The sequence below is a fragment of the Bison bison genome, unplaced genomic scaffold, assembly GCF_000754665.1.
Source record: "Bison bison bison isolate TAMUID 2011002044 unplaced genomic scaffold, Bison_UMD1.0 scf7180017864512, whole genome shotgun sequence".
In the NCBI taxonomy this organism is placed as follows: domain Eukaryota; kingdom Metazoa; phylum Chordata; class Mammalia; order Artiodactyla; family Bovidae; genus Bison; species Bison bison.
This window is the reverse complement of record NW_011495066.1, coordinates 2581187-2589769: the sequence shown is the minus strand read 5'-3', so window position 1 is coordinate 2589769 and position 8583 is coordinate 2581187. Positions and strand designations below refer to the sequence as shown.

General features: G+C 49.6%; 1 long non-coding RNA gene across 1 annotated transcript in view; it reads right to left on the bottom strand.

Moving 5' to 3' along the window:
- LOC104981015 overlaps window positions 1-8583 on the bottom strand; it is a 102958-nt gene that overhangs the window by 33984 nt on the left and 60391 nt on the right. Inside the window, exon 2 of the long non-coding RNA XR_824324.1 lies at window positions 4567-4640. This is a non-coding gene — a long non-coding RNA (uncharacterized LOC104981015). The remainder of the gene's footprint in view (window positions 1-4566; window positions 4641-8583) is intronic.

Here is an 8583-nt window from a genome sequence, read left to right as displayed (position 1 = left end):
GTGACAACCAAACATGTCTCTAGACTTTGCCAAGTGTCCTGGGGGCGGGTTAAAAGACTGCCCCCAGGGGAGAACCCCTGTCCTCAAGAAAGAGATCTTCAGGAACCGCCCATGTTTACGAAGAAAACCAAAAGGTAATACTAAGAAAAATAACACTCTCTGATTTGGTTTAAGCGTCAGAAGTAGTAACATGTCAGAAATGAAAAGAAACCTGCCATCACCTTCAGGCCATTTTACAACCAGAAGCTACAGCCAATTTCAAGAGCTTATTCTTGAATTTTAATTAATCAGAACTCAATGTCCATTTATACCTTCCCAGGTGGTGTTAAGCAGGAAAGAACCAGCCTGCCAATGCAGGAGACATAAGAAACATGGGTTCGATCCCTGGGTTGGGAAGATCCCCTGGAGAAGGGAAGGAATGGCAATAGACCCACTCCAGTATGCTTGCCTGGAGAATCCCCATGGACAGAGGAGCCTGGTGGGCTACAGTCCACGGGGTCACACAGAGCTGGACACGACTAAAGCGACTTAGCACGGCACAATGTCCATTTGCATCAAGTTCCGTGAAGAAGAGACTCACTAGACTCCCGATCCATCAGTTGAGGGCATGCCCCTGCCAACAGCATGAGTTTTTGTGGGTTCGAGAGGAAAGAAGTGGTTTCTCAAGAGAAAGTGGGTTTTTTCCTGAAAACCTGGAGGGAGGGCATGTCAGTGGGGCTCTACGTCTGTGTTCTGGGGATTCAACAAGGCAAAGGTTGTTTGGACGAAAAGAACACTGAATAAACCTCAAGCGAAGACTGGAAGCAAGGGCTGAATCACACTGACAAACAGCATCTCATCATGCACTTTCATCAGCAGGAGACCTCAGAAAATGAAACTGCACTACACCATTATCCATGTGGAATTCACGTTTTCCAATCAGCTAGTTATGGTTGCCAGGGCACCTGGATGCTTTATGGCTTCTGATAAGACAAATGAGCAACACCCTATGTCTAGCCCATGGCACCCCAAGCCTGCCGAACAATACCCATGTTCCAACCCGTGCCACTGCCTGTACCATACCTTAGTATGAAAAAGCCCTGCAACCGGGTTGGTCTGTAACACGGCAGACTGTCCAGATGAGATTCACAGAACACGCTGTGTTGCCCCTGCTAGTGTCTGGTTCTAACCATCAACAATTCTACCGGGAATGTCTCCAAAATGCAGTCCTTTGAGCCCTTTTAGGATTTTATGAACAGAAAAGAGTTGGTGAGAAAAGGCTACCCATCCCCTTATACTAGGCCACACCTCACCCCAATGGACCAGTTTCAAAACTGGGAAAGGATTACATCAAGGCTGTTTATTGTCATCCTGCTTATTTAACTTATATGCAGAGTACAGCCAAAGTTGTGACCAACCTAAACAGCATATTAAAAAGCAGAGACATTACTTTGCCAACAAAGGTCCGTCGAGTCAAGGCTATGGTTTTTCCAGTAGTCATACATGGATGTGAAAATTGAACTACAAAGCAAGTTGAGCACTGAAGAACTAATGCTTTCAAACTGTGGTGTTGGAGAAGGTTCTTGAGAGTCCCTTGGACCGCACTGCAAGGAGTTCATCCTAAAGGAAATCAGTTCATCCTAAAGGAAATCAGTGCTGAATATCCACTGGAAAGACTGATGCTGAAGCTGAAGCTCCAACCCTGGCCACCTGATGCGAAGAACTGACTCCTTAGAAAAGACCCTGATGCTGGGAAACATTGAAGCAAGAGGAGAAGGGATCGACAGAAGACGAGATAGTTGGATGGCATCACCGACTTGATGGACATGAGTTTGAGCAAGCTCTGGGAGATGGTGAAAGATAGGGAAGCCTGGAGTCCATGGGGTCTCAAGGAGTTGGACATGACCAAGCAACTGAACAACATCATCATCACGTGAAATGCTGCGCTGGATGAAGCACAAGCTGGAATAAAGATTGCAGGGAGAAATATCCACAAGCTGGAATCAAGATTGCCGGGACAAATATCAACAACCTCAGACATGCAGATGATACCACCCTAATGGCAGAAAGATCATTTTTGAAAGGACAAAATTACAGAGCCGGAGAAGTCAGTGGCTGCCAGGAGCCACAGAGGCTGACCATGCAGTGGGGGCACGCGGGGGTTTTCCTGTGCCAATGGAACGGTTTCTGTGTTGGATTATGCTGGGGGTTACTTAAAGCTCCACGTATGATTATAGCTCACACACTGTCCACATGCACGCAGGCACACACCCCAAAACTGCTAAAATGAAGACCAGGGCTGCATCAGCGCAAAACTGCAGCTGTCAGTTTCCTACTTTTGATAACATAGTATCTTCACGAAAGACCAGGGAAGGCGGGGGACGACCTAGACCTCAATTTGCTATTTTTTTTTTTGCTTCCTGGATGGCGCTAGTGCAGGAGACTGTGGTTTCAGTCCCTGGGTTGGGAAGATCCCCTGGAGGAGGCTGTGGGCAATTCCCTCCAGTGAGAATCCCATGGACAGAGGAGCCTGGCAGGCTATACATTTCATGGCATCCCATGTGTTCAGTGGGACACAACTAAAGCACCAGACCACGCACACACATATTTTTGCCATGTCTTGTGAGCCTAATATTATTTCAAAATAGAAATCGTCAAAAGTAACAGTGTCTCACTCATGAACAGATACACCAAACGTGGGCTATTCACCCAATGGAATGGGGTCTGGTAATCAAAACGAATGCAACAGCACCGTTGAACCTTGAAAACGTTCCACCGAGTGAAAAACCAACCGTCCACGAAGCGCACACACTCTGCGTGATTGCATTTACACGAAACATCCAGAATGAACAAATCCAGAGATGCTGACCATCGACAGGCGGTGGCTGGGGACTGGGGGAGGCCTGAACAAGGAGTGAGCTCTCATGGGTCCATGGGGTTCTTTGGGGAGCGAGGAAATGGTTTAGAATCAGTTGTGGCGATGGGTGCGGAACTCTGTGAATATTCTAAAAACCACGGAAGCGTACACTCTGAATGGGCGAATTGTCGGCTATGTGAATAACAACATGATCAAGTTGTTAATACCATATGGCCGTGGCTGGCAGACGAGTTGTTATGTAAGTATCTTGCCATGATTTACTGTTCTTTCTTCACCCCAGGGGGCTGGGGGTGGTTGGTTCAAAAGGTCACCTATGATATCGTTTCAAATTACACGAAGCCCATCTGTTACTGATGGGTATGTGACCCCAGGCGTGTCTAGGTAAAGGGAGATAGCAGCTCTGATGCTAAGAGAATCAGAATCAGACTCCTTTGGGCACTGTGCAGGCAGGGTTAACATCAGGGCCCTTGCCTTTTCCTTAGGGAAGCCTGGCGTGCTACAGCCCACGGGATTACTAAGGGTCGGATACGACTGAGCGACTAAACAATAACCCCCATCACTCCCCTGCATTGCACCAGGCTGGCTTATCAACTTTTCCCTTTAAAGAGGAAAAAAAAAATCTTATTGCTCATTTCTCGCCTTTGCCCATAGAGCCCCCCCATCTAGAATGCATATCTTCACTATGCACTGAGATCCCAAACGCCACCAAAACCCGTCCAAGTCTCCCCTTCAAGACGAAGGTCCAGCCTTCCTCAGCGGCTGCAAGGCAGGTTAGTAGATCCTTCCTGGGAATTCCCACAGCAGGAGACGTCTGCACCGTCCATGGGACACCCATCCACGCCACGGCTTTCTAAGACCTGTAACGCCTTCCCCCAAAACACGAGACACATCTCACTTAATCTCCACACACTCCACAATGCTCCAGAAGTAAGAGATTCAGAGAACAGTCACCCCAGAAACAGAAGACTTTCATAAAAGGGGGGTCTTGAAAAGGAAATTCTTGATCTGGGTGAGACCCGGGCCTTGCTGCAAGCTGGGTGAAATACAGCAGCCAAGACAATGGCTCCAGACTCCAGAGGTCCCCGTTCTAGGAACCCTGCCTGGGTTCTCCATGCTCTCACGACAGTCCACGTGGGGCTCGGACAGAAGGAAAACGCCTCCCCAGGTGCCCCCAGCACAGGCCACATGGCCTCACGATGCTGTCCAACAAGGTGTTTATGGAAAGTTCTGTCTGGACCACAAACTAGGCAGTGGATGTCTGTCGTTTCCAAACACATACAAGACAAGCATCAAAAAACACACACACACACACACACACACACACACACACGCACACACACACACCTCTGTTTCTCATACATCAGCCATCCGAGGGAAAATAAGTACCTGCAATGTTCTCGGGAATGAGAGACCATGAAAGAAATGATGCGTCTTGCAAAAGCACACAATAACCATCTCCATCTCTCCTTCCTAAAATTTCTGACTTTCCAAACGCTCCGCGAAACAGGAGTTTATCACGAAGTGCCAACACAGACAGATACACGGCATGTTTTGGTTACCAAATCAACTACTACAAAACATCTTGAGAAATTACTGTTTCTGGTACATACAGCCAATAAGTAATAGTAAATTTTTTAAAAAACATGGACCAGTTGACAGGATACTTCATTATAGAATAAGAAAGAAATCCATTTTACAATTTTACTTACTCAGAGACAAATGTAGGCAAATCTCGTCTTCCTTCTGGGATTTATTTTTAGGCCTGTTTTCTGTCTTCGGTTACCTGTCAACAAAAACACATCCAACATCAGGCAAAAAAAGAAGTCAACGAAACCCACTCCCAGTATTCTTGCTTGGGAAACCCCATGGACAGAGGAGCCTGGTGGGTTACAGCCCCTGGGGTCTCAAAAGAGTTGGACACGACTTAGTGACTAAATAACAACAAATTGCACTTTATCACACCTAGTATTTTTTAACATCTTTTTTTTTAATGCAGTAAATATTACAATACAATCTGGAAAATAGATCCTGGTGAATTCAATAAAAATTGCCAGATCTCCCTTGTGGCCGTTCAAAAACAAAAAAAGTCAACAAAAACATCTCAACTACATTCTCGACCATTCAAAGACTTACGCAGCTTTCTGAAGCAGGGGGGTCTTAGGAAGCGGAAACATTAACAGTGTCAGATGGTGGACAACCATCGTTGGTGAAATTTAGTGTTTCGTCTCTGTGCATACACTGAGCCTGTTCACAGGCAATCTGTTCAAAACTCTCAATCTCAAACTAGTTATGATCACCTCACTAGATATTCCAATCACCCCAAAACACGAGACACATCTCACTTATCTCTGCACAGTCCACAGTGCTCCAGAAGTAAGAGATTCAAAGAGCGGTCATCTAGCCAGCTAGAGCGTCTAGCCAGCTCTCACTGTTCTCTAAGCACCCTAAAACACACTAAACGAAAAACACAGGTTATTTTTCGCTCGATTCGATGCAACCTGGCACGTTCTCACTGAGAACTCCACGTCCAGACGTGTGGAAAGAGCAGACGCCGCTCGGCGATGCTGCTGTTGGCATCAGGGAACACGATGTCTGCGGTCGTGTGACACTTAAGTATCCGGACGGTGAGAAGGGGGGGATCTCAGCAAGAACGGAACATTGGCAACTAACTAGTAAGAAAACGCCCAAGACCATGTAAGAGAACTGGTAGTGGGGGAGAAGTGACCACTGGACACGGAGCTGAGCTCACACCGTGGGCCGAGACGGGGCACTGTGAGGAGGGAGCCCTCGAACGTGCAGGAAGGCAGCCCACGAGCGCAAACGTCCAGTGGCGATAGCGACCTGGGTGACAGGGACACGGGGAGGAGGGGCCGGGTGACCGTGCTGCAGAAGCGAGCGACAGTGGATCCTGGGCACGGAGGACTCTGCAGCCTCAGAAGGAGCCTGACTCCTCCTCCTCGGTCTCTCTTCACCCGGCACCAGGCTGAAGGACAGAAGAAAATCTGACCATCCGCCCACTTAAAATAAAACCCTTCAGGGCTCCCATCATTCTCAGGACAAAAGGCTTAGAGAAGCTCTCGCCCTGCAGAGGAACACGGGGGAGCTCGCAAAGGGCCGGAGGGGAACACGGAGGTGGAGAGAAGACGCACGGAGTCCGCGATGTCCTGGAGATGAGACGCGGGGCATGCACAGGTCAGCGCGTGTGTGCTGGGGTCGGGGGCAGAAGCAGTAAGGATGCCGTCCAGGTTCAGAGCTCGAGCAAAAGGTGGGATGTTTGGGAAGTCAGAGTAGAGGAGAGAGCAAAAGCTTTTGAAGGTGTGAACTTTTCCTGAAACCCCTGTTGGCTCTCCCACTCTCTGAGCGGATTCTTAACGAGATGATGGCACACGTCTGAGCGGGTGGCAGAGGTCACAGTCCCAGAGTTAGGTCTGTGTAACCAATGGACTTCCCTGGTGGCTCAGACGGTAAAGCATCTGCCTACAAGGCGGGAGAGCCGGGTTCAATCCCTGGGTCGGGAAGATCTCGGGAGAAGGAAATGGCAACCCACTCCAGTGTGCCAGGAAAACCCCATGGATAGAGGAGCCTGGTGGGCTACGGTCCCCGGGATCGCAAAGAGTCAGACGTGAGTGATTGACTTCGCTTCACTTCACTTCAACTGTGACCCCTGGAGCTGTAGGCCTGGCTGGGACGCACCTGGGGTGGGATTTCTCCACCTCAGCAGTACTGGCATTGGGACCAGATCACCCTACACGGTGGGCTTCTCGTGGTCACTCGTGGTAAAGCCACCTGCCAATACACTGGACGTTAAGAGATGCAGGTTCGATCCCTGGGTCGGGAACATGCCCTGGGGGAGGGCATGGCAACCCATTCCAGTATTCTTGCCTGGAGAAATCCCATGGACAGAGGAGCCCAGTGGGCTACATACAGTCCATGGGGTCGCAAAGAGTTGGACACAACCGAAGCAACTCAGCAGGTACGCAAGCATTCTCTGGGGTGGGGATGGGGGGCTGTGCTCCACGTGAGAGGACTCTGAACAGTATTTCAGGCCCTCTCCACTTGACGCCATAGGAATCCTGCCATCCATCCAGGGTGTGACAACCAAACTGACCCTCACTGCCCAGTACCCCCTGGACAGCATGGTCACCCCGATGAGATTATCTGAAGATTATCACACTAAGCCTTCCCAAGTGGCGCCACTGGTAAATAATCTGCCTGCAGGAGACGCAAGAGAACTGGGTTTCGTCCCTGGGTCGGGAAGATCCCCTTGGAGGAGGGCACGGCCACCCACGCCAGTATTTCTGCCTGGAGAATCCCATGGACAGAGGAGCCTGGTGGGCTACAGTCCATGGGGTCGCAGAGAGTCAGACACGACTGAAGTTAAGTGATATCATATGACATCCCTTTTACGTGGAGTCTAAAAAAAAAAAATGTAACACCCTGGCAGTCTAGTGGTTAGTGGTTAGGACTCTGACCTCTCACTGCCCAGGACCCCAGATTAATCCCTGGTCAGGGGGGAAACTAAGATCTCACAAGCTGTGCAGCACAGAAAATTAATAAAGAATAATTTTAAAAAAAGGACAAATAAATGATACAGATGAACTTCTTTACAGAACAGAAACAGACTCACAGATACAGAAAACAAACGGATGCTTACTAAATGGGGAAGAAGGGTTGGGATAAATGAGGAATTTGGGATTAAGATATACACACTACTATGAATATATATAACGGAGAAGATAGTGGCACCCCATCCAGTACTCTTGCCTGGAAAATCCCATGGATGGAGGAGCCTGGTGGGCTGCAGTCCATGGGGTCGCTAAGAGTCAGACACGACTGAGCGACTTCACTTTCACTTTTCACTTTCATGCATTGGAGAAGGAAATGGCAACCCACTCCAGTGTTCTTGCCTGGAGAATCCCAGGGACGGGGGAGCCTGGTGGGCTGCCATCTCTGGGGTGGCACAGAGTCGGACACGACTGAAGCGACTTAGCAGTAGCAGCATGAATTTGTGAACTAAATTGCACAGCACGGGGAATTACAGTATCTTTCTCATAACCTATCATGAGAAAGAATCTGACAAAGAATAGATTCAACGGTATTTCTACAAATGTAAAGGCCACCACCGAACGCAGAGGAGGCGGATCTGACCAGTGAGACAGAGAAACAAGAGCGTAGCAATGCGGGATGAAAACCACAGACAGTTCGGTGTTCCTGGCTTCTAGTGACAGCCGCCACTCAGATTACTGGGGGAAGACTTAGCAAGTAACTGCCGCTGAGGCAGAGGACTGGAGGTGGGGGCCCGTGGCTGATAGGACGACAAGGGCAAACACACGCCGTCTTCTCTGCATCTGCTCCCTGCACGGAAGAAACCGAGGAAGACTTCACGGAGGCGGCAGCATCCCTTGCCGCAAGGAGTCAGGTGAAGAGGAAGGTAAAGCGGCCAAGCAGCCGCCACGTGAGTGCTAGTGGAGGTCAACGGGTGGGCGCAAGCAGAGGGCATGGAAGTCTCCCAAAATGTCAGAGGGCGGGTGCTCAGAAAAGAGAATGCCGACAGCAGAGTACAGGAGGGCTGGTTGGCGGGGGAGAAAGGGGGCCCCACAGACCACAGGAAAGAGACCCCCTCTCCCCCACCGCCCGATCAGCATAGACCAACCTCAGTCTTGGGGCCACCCAGCATAAGAACAGCTGCTAGTGGTGGAGCATGCTGGCTCCAGGGCCACCCCCCG